This window comes from Kogia breviceps, chromosome 11, assembly GCF_026419965.1.
Source record: "Kogia breviceps isolate mKogBre1 chromosome 11, mKogBre1 haplotype 1, whole genome shotgun sequence".
NCBI lineage: Eukaryota > Metazoa > Chordata > Mammalia > Artiodactyla > Physeteridae > Kogia > Kogia breviceps.
Genome location: NC_081320.1, coordinates 4,967,675 through 4,978,926, shown reverse-complemented (window position 1 = coordinate 4,978,926; position 11,252 = coordinate 4,967,675). Strand labels below are relative to the sequence as shown.

At 44.8% G+C, this 11,252-nt stretch overlaps 1 long non-coding RNA gene across 1 annotated transcript; it reads left to right on the top strand.

Annotated features, from left to right (window-relative positions):
• Nucleotides 1-4,275: 4,275 nt before the first annotated feature.
• LOC136792064 (uncharacterized) lies at nt 4,276-8,318 on the top strand. The gene is made up of 4 exons (XR_010835225.1): nt 4,276-4,661; nt 4,954-5,152; nt 5,786-5,975; nt 6,277-8,318. It is a non-coding gene; the product is annotated as an uncharacterized lncRNA (long non-coding RNA).
• Nucleotides 8,319-11,252: the final 2,934 nt, after the last annotated feature.

The following is an 11,252-nucleotide window of genomic DNA, read 5'->3' as shown; positions in this document are numbered from 1 at the left end:
GAAAAGCATTTCCTCTCTTGAGATCCAGGGAAACCGAGGTTCACCTCCCAACTTGGAGACATCAGAGGACACGTGGGTCCTCCGTACGGCGCCACTGCGCCCTCTGCTGGTGGCCGAGACGCTGCTCTCCCTCCCTCGGCGCGGAACCGCCTGGTCCAGGGGCTGCATCGCTGGGCCGAGAACGCATCCTCCTCTTCGCTGGCGCTCGCGCGCAGCCTGTCGCAGTCTCCACCTTAAGGCCAAGAGTCTCTTTCTTCTTCGTAGGCTGTGGAAAACGTTGAGACAGTGCCATTTCCTAAATCTGTCACTGTGTTCCTAATCCTTGGGCTTCCGAGACTGAAACCATGTGTCCACAAGTTGTGATAGGGAACGGGAGGTCCTGATTATATGCTCACAAGGCAGGGGTCTAAGGTGATGGTTCCCTAAAGGTCGCCCTGCCATCAGACTGCCTGGATTCCAGTCACAACTCCACCACCTACTAACTGAGTGCATTTGCTAAACTGGTGACTTCTTAGCTTCTCAGGCACGTCCCAAACCCTGTGCCTCAGTTTCTTCCTCTGTAAAAAGGGGATAATGAAAGTACCTACCTTGTAGGATAACCAGCAAGTAAAATGCTTCTTGGTGCCTAGCAATGCCTCAGTGAACATTGGCTTTTATTATTATTATACTGTAATGATTATTATTTATACTCTTAGTTTGCACTTATTATTTTTGTTACTACAATCATGATGACAAAGATGAAAGGTAACATTTATGGAGCACTGTCAACATTTCAGACATTCTTCTGCATGCTTTATACTTATTGATTCACCGTCAGCTCTGTGTGGTGGCACCCTAAGGAGCTTCCTCACTTTGCAGGTGAGGAAGGAGGCATAGTCTGGTGTCAGAGGGGCTTGGGAGGCAGATAACCTGGGTTCAAGGTAGCTAATCTCTCTGTTCCATTAGCCCAGTGTTCCATCCCTAGAATCCAGATGAGAATAATACTTCCTTGATAAGAGGATGGTACGTATTAAATGCAATAGGTGGAAAGCACTTTAAGCCCTAGACAAAACGGCTAGTTGGTATTACAGTGAATATGGTAAACCCAAGATTACCTTACATCACTGAGTATATATTTAGAGTAGTTCCACCTTAAGAAAAACCTGATTCTACCAAAAAATATATAAGCTCATGAATTCAGAGAGTGATTATATTTTTGCTTTTTTAGTTAAAGTATAGATTACAGGGCTCATTTGATGAGTGATTCTCAAAGTTTATATGAACCAAATTAAAAAAACACGAAACCACGAAACACTGAAAAAATATAGATGTATATTATATTGGATCCAAACAAAGGAAAGGAAGGACATATTTTACTACATAATCACAAGTAAAATAGAAAAGTGTAGAATAAACTGAAAAAGAATGTGAGCAAGCATATGAAAGATAAAGGTTGCCATTCTTAATGCCCCCTAGAAAAAAGGCCAAAGGATATGAACAGGAAATCCACAAAATAAGGGCTAATTCCTGCAAATGCCTAGTGAATGAGAACGTGGAAAACATCGCAAATCACCCGTTGCTACTAGTTTCGGACAGTTACAATGTGCCAGACTCTATGCTAACCTCTTCAATATATTCTCTCATTTATTACTCTCAATGATCCTATATATTCTCCACTTTAAAAATGAATAAATTAAGGATGTAAGAGATCACCCAGGGGTAAAGTAGTTGTAAGAAATGCCCTAGGAGATGTATCACTAAGTATTTCATGATACTGTAACATTACCATTAAATTTCTTGGTGTGATAATAGTAGCATTGTTATGTTTCCAAAAGAGTCCTTGTGTTTTAGACGTGATATAGTGAAGCATTTATGGATGAAATACTAAGATGTCTGAGATTTGCCTCAAAATAATACAGTGTAGGGAGAGGAGGAGCCCTTTAGAGAATGGAGGAAACAAAATGGCCATGAATGAGGCTCACGGGGGCCCATCATATTATTTTCTCTATTTTTGGATATGTATGAAATCTTCTCCAAAGTAAGCTTGAACATTAAAGTTAAATATTTTTAAAAAAACAACTAACTCTCAGACACTTGAGCAATTTTGCCTATGAAAAAAAGAAACACATTTTTCTTTTCTAGCTAGGGGAAAAGGCATTTGGTTTTCTTTTGTTCTCAAAATATAATCAGCTTCTTCTTTTCCTGATTATTTGCTCATTGGAAAAATTCATAAAAACATGAAACTATTTAAAAAAATATTTATTAGCATTTTGGTGTATATATGGATATTTACATGGATTTGATCTTGCAATACATATCTAATTGTTCCCCAATAAAATACTAATATATCAGCATAACAACATATCATGGACATAATTACAAGCCAGTAAAATAGAACTACATCTTTTTTTGTTGAAATATAATTGACATATAGCATTATGCTAGTTTCAGGCATATGACATAATGATATAATATTTGTATATATTGTGAAATGATCACCACAATAAGTCTGGTTAACATCCCTCAACATACATAGTTACCATTGTTTTTCTTGTGATGAGAACTTTTAAGATCTACTTTCTTAGCGACTTTCAAATATACAACACAGAATTATTAACTATAGTCCCCCCACACCATTTTAATGGTTGCATAGCATTCCACTGGATAGATGTATTATAATTTTTAAAGTAATCCTTGATTTAAGGATGTTTAGGTTGTTTCCAATGGGTTACTTTTGCAAATGTGGTGCATTCATCTGGTGATTTGCCTTGAATAGATGACTAGAAATAGAATTTCTAGGTTAAGACATCTGAAACATCCTTCCAAATTCCCCTCCAGAAAGTTTGTGGTTGTGACTCATACCATACGTTGGTTGAAGATGCCGGAGAGTTAAGTATTTATTCTAAGGTGTCCCAGTGAAGAATTTCAGGCTCATGTTTGAGTTCCTATTTCGGTCATAACGGTGGAAAATTTCTTGTTTCATATGTTTTTGCATGTTTCAAAAGAGATGATCAACAAGATGGATGGGGTTGGGTGTTTTGGGTCTTGAAGGACGCGGTCACACACTTCTTGGTGCTGGGGTGCTGCTGTGTAATTCCCAGGCCCGTCTCCCTGGAGCGGGCGCCTGTGGGACCCAGTGTGCTATGCTGCTGGTGGCCCTGGAGGGTGTGGTCTCAAGCAGGACTTTGACCTGGAGGCGGGGCCGCTCCTGTAGGTTTGGGTTCTGTTGCTGCCCCATCCAATGGGCTGCATCCTAAACCTTGAGGAGCCATAGTACTGGGGTGAGGAGAGGCCCGGGGCTCCAAACGAAGGGCAGTGGCATCTAGGCTGCCGCTACCGCTACCCACTCTGGTGGCGAAAGTTACTGCCACGACAGCAAGGCACAGCCCGACTGTGTTTTCTCCTTTCCCACCCCACCCCAGGTGAGAGAGGCCAATGTCTTTGGGGTCTTTGGTTTTAGGGCCCCGTGGGGAAGAGGACGGAATTCAGTCAGATAGGCTGCAGTGGTGAGCTGCTCCCCTGTGAGGGGTGCGAGCCCCTGAAACTAACAGGAGGCTTGGGCTTTCAGGATGTCCCTGCCCTGCTTCGATGTCACCCTCTCTGAGTTCATTTCACACACCGTAGTTGATAGGGCACAGATATTCTTGAGAAGAGACGCTTGGGCCCTTGAGAAGGCTGTAGGCCTTGTGTGTAAGTACTAATAGCTGCTTGTTGGAATGAATCAACAAAACCGAATCCTTTATTGGGGGAGGGGTGGGTGCACAATAGCAGGATATGGACTCCCAGCCTTTGTGCTTGAAAAACCATTCCCTTCTCAGTTTTCCACCGTTTCGGTTTCAAGTAACATCAGTCAGCTTGGAAAATCCCCACAAATGACTAACTGAAGGAGAGGCACGCTCTGTCCGTCTCATTCAGGGTGAAAATAAAGCATCCGCATCCCTTGACTCTGACAGTGGCCATGTGTGCCCCCAGGGACACAGCCATTGCCTCTGGGGGAGTCGAGGGCCCCCAGCACAGCATGCTGCTGGCAGAGGCCGGCGGATGAGTGAGCCATGGGAACGTGGGACGCAGGGACATTTACTTTTGACCTGATGTTCTTTGTATCTATAATCTGAGATTGTGCCAGATTTCCATTGCACTGCTGCAGTGCTGGTCTCCCTTAGGAAATTTTGCCCAGTGTGGCTCCCGGGGAACTGGGGAAGGCGTGAACAGCCCAACACTGGGCTGGAGCCCCTCCCAGGGCTGTGCTTGCCCCGCCTCTCAGGGTGTGGCCAGGGAACCCGGAAGATGTGCTTTGCCTGTGTTCCTGGAAGCCCCATCTTACACACGCACGCACGCACACGCACGCACGCACGCGCGCGCGCACACACACCCCTACCTGCTCCAGCCTTCACCTTCCAAACCAACGGCGCGAGTCCAGTCTGTAGACACTCAAGAGACCAGGAAAGAGCCCTGGGAGGTCGTTTGCCAGAGCTACTGTGCTCCAACCCGTGTCCCAAACAGGACTTTTGTGGTGTTATTGTCATCTTCTACCATGTGTTCCTTCAGCAAATGGGCCTCCTACGTAGATACAAAGATGAACAAAACAGCCCGGTCTCTGCCCTGATGGTCTGTGCAAGCTAGTGGACAGGTGAGGTAGCAACAAGAAGCGGAGAGGAGGAACTTCCCTGGTGGTCCAGTGGGTAAGACTCCGCCCTCCCAATGCAGGGGTCTGGGAACTAGATCCCTTCCCGCGTGCATGCCACAACTAAGAAGGCCGCATGTCACAGCTAAAGATCCCGCATGCCCAAAATAAATAAATAATAAATAAATAAATATTTTTTAAAAAGGAGGGGAGGTGGGCAGAGAGGGTGCAGGGGCCTGCAGAGCCGGGGGAGAGAAGAAACAATGGGTGGGGGGAGAAAGCTAACTGATTGGAGGTCGTATATCTGATCTGTATCTCTAGCTATCTGTATCATCTGTAATATTTTAAAGGCAACAGAGGTCACAAGGGGACATGGCTGGCCTGGATGTTACCTTGCTCAATGAAGAGGCCGCGGGCACCCAGCTGTTTTCCACTGAGCACCCCCGTCCCCACGGTCCGGCTCCCATGCCATCAGGCGTCGGCGTGGGAAAGAGCTGCGGCCAGAAGCCACTGGGATCCTTGAACAGGGCTGTGGCGTCTGCCAAGCTGGTTGGTTTAAATTAAACCTAAGACTAAACCCTCCACCAGACATGTCCGTTTCCGAGAATGGAGACTAAATCATTTTAAAGTGGTTTTCCCTTAGTGCTCGGGGAAATTGTCCCGAGGTTGGGGAGGGTGGCGGTAGCTGCGGGTGGTGGTGGGGGGGGAGATTCAGCCTTGCTGATGACAGAGAGTCTGGGGAAGAATGGCTTGTCCTCAGGGCTGCTGTCCCCTCCTCAGCCCCAGGGCAACCCCAGCCCCCCCACCCCCCGCCTTGCCCCCGATCACGGCTGGCGGGTCGCCGTGGCGCAGCGCCTCTTGGGAACGCCGCCGACTCTCCTGGGAGGTGGCTACCTGTCTGCTCCCAAGGACAAGAACGGACTGTAAACCCCCCTGCAGACAGCTGCAGGGACGTCCCAGACGTCCCTTAAAGCCGGTGCCAACGCAGGCGGCCCACGGGGCGCCCGCGATTGCTCCAAGTGTCCTGCAGGGGGCGCCCTGGCACTTTTCCTTCCATTTCTAAGGGTTCCTGTAAAGAACCGTAACGTTGATTTGACCCAAAGCAATAAAAATCTATTCTCATAAAACACGGGGGGAGAACAGACTGGCTCGCTGATTCTACATTCCTCCTCTTTGCCTCAGAAACACAAGAAACGTCCTTTAGAAACACAACTCACAGCCTTAGCTCCTGGCACGGTTGGATGGGTAAGTGTTTTGCAGGTGATTCTTCTAGACATGGCCCATCAAGGATGGAAAAGTGCAACATGAAATCTCACTCCGTCATTCCAGCCACTCCCTAAGACTGGCAGCAGGTGGGAGACAGGGTCCCCAGGTAAGTGAGCTCCACGGCTGTGGTACTAATGTGGTCGTCCCCCACCTGCCAATGCTGAGCCCCCTTCCCTATCAGCTCCCTGAATGAACACTTGGTGGGATTTGATAGCTTCGTAGTCACTTTTGGTGCTTTGAAGCGTCATCTGGGGTCTAGAGGATGCAGCTCTAGTTCGGATTACGTCATCATTCGAGTCAGAGCCTTTCTGCCGCTAGGGGGAGATGGGAGCTGAGCCTCTAGTGGTCGGATTGACGGTGGCTGTCGGTCATGCACCCCTCCTCTTGCCCTCTCTCTCCTACCCTAGTTGGAGCCGTGAGACGGAAAAGATAGAAGCCTGTATCCTTGACTGTACCTGGTGGCAGCCCCGTCCCTGGGGCATCTCAATGGCTGTCCTAGCTCGTTGCCCACGGGACTGAGGTGGATGGATGGTGAACTTCACGTCTTACCTCCAAGGAGCTCTCAGCTGGCTGTCCTTCCAGGCCGGCATGCGGTGTGGGCCCTCACACCACATACCTCGATGTTCGTGCTCCCGGCTCAGCTTCCTGCCGTGGTCCTGCACGTGCGGGATCCATCTTTCCAACTGCTTGGAAGCCAGAACCCCTGGTGCTGTGGGCATCCCTGGCCTGCTCTACCTGGCAGTGCCCCCCCAAGCCAGCTCTTCTCAAGTCAACTTTTATCTAGCTCAGAAGCACAGGGGCCCTTCAGTCAATCTACCAGACACACAGCAGGAATTGAGACCCCGTCCCTCTTTCTTGCTGGCACTCTTAAGATTTAGGAACAATTCTCTTGGGCTTCCCCCACCAGGAGGGTAGAGAAGAACCAAATACTCATAGCAGAGGTGGCCCATGACTTCTCTCCGGACGTGGGGTGGTTGTTCCTTGGGGTGGGGTGTGTGCGCTGGTGAGGAGGACTCGTGCCAGGTCCTCTGCAGCATCCCTCCCTCTCAGTGGGCCTGAGGTGGAGCTGTCTGCTCTTAGATTATAGGGAATTAAGCACGTTCTCGCCTCAGTGTTGAAAATCAGGGACAAGAGAAAAGAAATCTGCTTGGATTCCTTTTTCACAGATTTTTAGATGAGGAAGACAGAAGGTTTTAGGTGACAAGGTAACACTCCATCAGCAGAGTTAGGCCCCTTAATCCAGTGCTCTTCCCAGCATCACCCCAGGAGGCACGATGCTAGAGGCACCTCCTCACCTCTGTTCACCCAACTCTGACCCTACACACCTGTGAATCAGTGTCAGGGAAAGAAAGGAGATGGAAAGGGTGGAGGAAATGGCCGTGAGAGGCATTTGGGGTCATCCTGACATGGACTGGAACAGGCTTTAATGGGAGAGAGCTCTTAAGAGAAACAGTGAGTCAGCTGTATGTATACATATATCCCCTCTTTTCTGGATTTCCTTCCCATTTAGGTCACCACGGAGCACTGAGTAGAGTTTCCTGTGCTCTACAGCAGGTTCTCATCAATAGTCTATTTTATACATATTAGTATATACATGTCAATCCCAATCTCCCAATTTATCCCCCCCCATTTTCCCCCTTAGTGTCCTTATGTTTGCTCTCTACATCTGTGTCTCTATTTCTGCTTTGCAAATAGGTTCATCTGTACCATTTTTCTAGATTCCACATATATGCTTTAATATACGATATTTGTTTTTCTCTGACTTACTTCACTCTGTATGACAGACTCTAGGTCCATCCACCTCTCCACAAATGACCCAATTTCATTCCTTTTTTATGGCTGAGTAATATTCCATTGTACCACATCCTCTTTATCTATTCATCTGTCGATGGGCATTTAGGTTGCTTCCATGGCCTGGCTATTGTAAATAGTGCTGCAATGAACATTGGGGTGCATGTGTCTTTTTGAACTATGGTTTTCTCAGGGTATACAGCCAGTAGTCGATTGCTGGGTCATATGGTAATTCTATTTTTAGATTTTTAAGGAACCTCCATACTGTTTTCCATAGTGGCTGTAAAGCAACTATAGCCCAACTAAAAAAAAAAAAGTCATAGGTCACCAAAATATTTAGAGTTAGAAAACTATGCTAATTTTAAAAATAGCATACATAAATTTGGCCTAAGTCCAAAAGAAAATAAGTACAGGTATTGGCTAAATAACTCTTGGTTTCAAAGATATATTAAGATATGTTTTAATAGAATTCCCTTAAACAGTATATTCAAAAATATAAACATGATGAAATATATTTGTCAAGTGTTAATTGTAAGTTTGAAAATTGTTCACCTCAGTAGCAAAAGTTTTCAATGAAATTGTTTATGGTTTTATGGATTCTATATATTACAAGTGAATTTTCTTTTGCTCTTATTTGAAAGAATAAAATGTGATATCTCATAAAAAAATAAAGTCTCTTAATTTCCAAAAAAAAAAAGTGAAAAGCTTGGGAATGACAAGGATCCGACCTTCCAGGTTACAGAACCACAGAGCCTCAGATCTGTCCTCTGGGTCGTCACTTAGCAGCTCTGTGACCTTGGACAAATCATTTATCGGAACTGAGCACTGGTTTCATCATCTGCAACAGGAGGACAAATGATTTGCTCTGCAGTGCACTGTGACGATTAGATATGGTATCCATAATTAAATGACAGAGGACCCTCAGTAAAAGGTGTTATTAATCTTTGTAAAGTCATCAAAAGGAAAAGTGGATTTTCATAGAAAATCGCTCAAAGTCCTATCCAAAGCGGACGCTTTGCTGGCCATCGCCAAATGCGCCCCACAGCGATTTAACCAATTTTCAGTGTCGTCAGCAGCGGAGCAGAGCTCGTAGCTGTCCAAGGTGTAGCCTAAAGCAATTCACATATGTGAAGAAGGACACGTGTGTAAGAGTTCTTACTGATGCATCGTTTGTAAGAGAGAAACTTTGGAAACAAATTAAATATACCCGCGGATAGGAGAACATCTAAGCCGTGGCATATCTCCCAGATCGACTATCATTCACAGTTTAAAGAGAATGAATTTGAGCTACGTATATTAACATGGGTCAATTTCAAAGCAATGTTGATGGAAAGTTTCAGAAGAATACCCACAATATTTAAACTAGTTACATATAAAAATACAATAACGTACAAAACAGTACTATATATTACTTACGGATATGCCTAGATGTTATGAAATTGTGAACGCAGTGGCTACCCTGGTGGAAGAAGACAGTGACATGGGCTAGGAGGGCCACATGGGGGTGCCTGGTTGCATCCATAAGTGTTTCATTTCCTTAAAAAGAAGAAAAGGAGAAGGGGGAGGGAGGAGATCTGAAACCAATGTTACAAACTAATTTGGGGAAGCTGAGAGACAGATGCATATATGTTAATTATATCATTCTCTATTTTTTTGACATACACGAAGCATGCCATTATTACTCAAGTGGGTACAGAGATTCAGCTGGGGAAGGTGAACCAATGCTGGTGGTGATGGTGACACAACAGTATGAATGGACTTGGTACCACAGAGCTGTACTCTTAAACATGGTAAAATTTATGTCATGTATATTGTACCATAATTTTTAAAACCTGAAATTGATCTGTCTCTGTGTGGCCCTCGCATGCCTATACTATGTCCTTGAAACAAAACAGTCGTCTTAGTTGTGAGATTATCATCGTCTTATTCACCTCTAAATCTTATGCAGGATCCTTTGATTGTCACATGTCATTCTGGGCTCAAGCTCTTGGGAACAGCATGTCACTGAACACCAAGTATCTTTGAGTCTATGTCACAGACAAAAGCTCTTTATTGACTTGAATGGTCTTTGAGGCCTAATACTTAATCCTGTGTCTCAATTAGATTTGGCTTTCTACATAGCTGGTTGGCTACCTGGTCAAATTTTAGGGACTCTAGAACTCTATGTTCCTCCAGAAAATCTCCATCCATCTACTACTACACTCGTCTCTGGAATTAAATGAAAAAAAAAAAACAGTTAAGTATGCAGTATCAGGAAGAGTAGTTTCTTCAAATGAAGATGTCCCCATTCACACACATGCAGGGGGAAACTTTGTTGATTGTGTCACAGCGTGAAGGGTAGCTGAGGAGTGGAGGAATGAAATAGAAGCTTTGTTACAGGAAAGGGATTCTGTGTGGAGTGTTGTAGGGAGAGGGCATACATGTGTACCACACTGGGGTGCAGTGTATGTTCTTTGTAACCAGGAGGAAGGACAAAGTTGAATGAACGTGGGTGTTTGTAAAAACACGTAAACATGTCACAGGACACTACACCTGGTAACTTCAAATGGTACTTCTGATGACTACAGGGGTTAATGTTTTGTTGAGCATCTACTATGTGCCAGGCACTTACCTTACAGACGCTCACAACACCCAGGTACATTTTGCAGATGCAAAAGTCAAGTTTTGGAATTTAAATACCTTTCCCAAATACATAATAGTATTTGAACCCAGGGTTAGCTGACTTTAAAATTCAATATGCCATGATGTCTCTAAATGACGGTTTTCCTCCTGTTTATTCCTTGTTCCTAGACAGGACCCGGGTTTGTGGTGGACCACACTTCGGGTTTAACCCGTACATTTTCTCACCCTTCTTTTGATTCCATTAAGAAACTCCTTCTTTTATGCATATGACCCAGGCTTGGTCAATCCTAATACAGCATTGTCTGCACAGAATTTGAAGATAGGCTTGTGACCCCGGATGGGTGAGCCAGAATCCTCCAAGATTCTTTTCAGCTTGACTAAGTGGGGAAAATTGTCTGCTTCTCTCTGGGTCTCTTTTTTCTTCTCTCTTGGAAGTAGATTGCCAGTAGCAATTTTTCTTTCCATAAACAAAGAAATTGTTAGACTTAAGAAAGATTCATGCCCAAAATGAAAAGCTACAGAGATAAGCAGAATCAGAGAAGGAGAAAGTGTGCTAGAAAGAGCAAGCCAGACTCATGACATTGTTGGAGACCCTGAATCCTGCCGTGCCCGAATTCCCTTAGAATGCTCAAGTTCAGGAACTCGATCTTCCTCATTTCTACTTAAATTGGATTTCTGCTTCTTGCAATTGAAAGAATTCTGACAAATATAAACCTCATCAACATTTTAACCTTTTCCTTCAGATTTTCTTTCTTATTGATATACAGTGCAATTGTATATCAATGCATAAACAATGCAATTTTTTCTTCAGAATAATGTTGCTTATTTCCCCCCGTAACAAAGGAGATAAAAGAACCATATTAGGTTTGGAGCTCCTTTGATAGGAGTGTTTTGGTTTAAATTATAAGATGGCTCCATGGCTCAGAAGCAGTTTTTAATGTATCTATTTGGTATAACCTAGCCACATAAA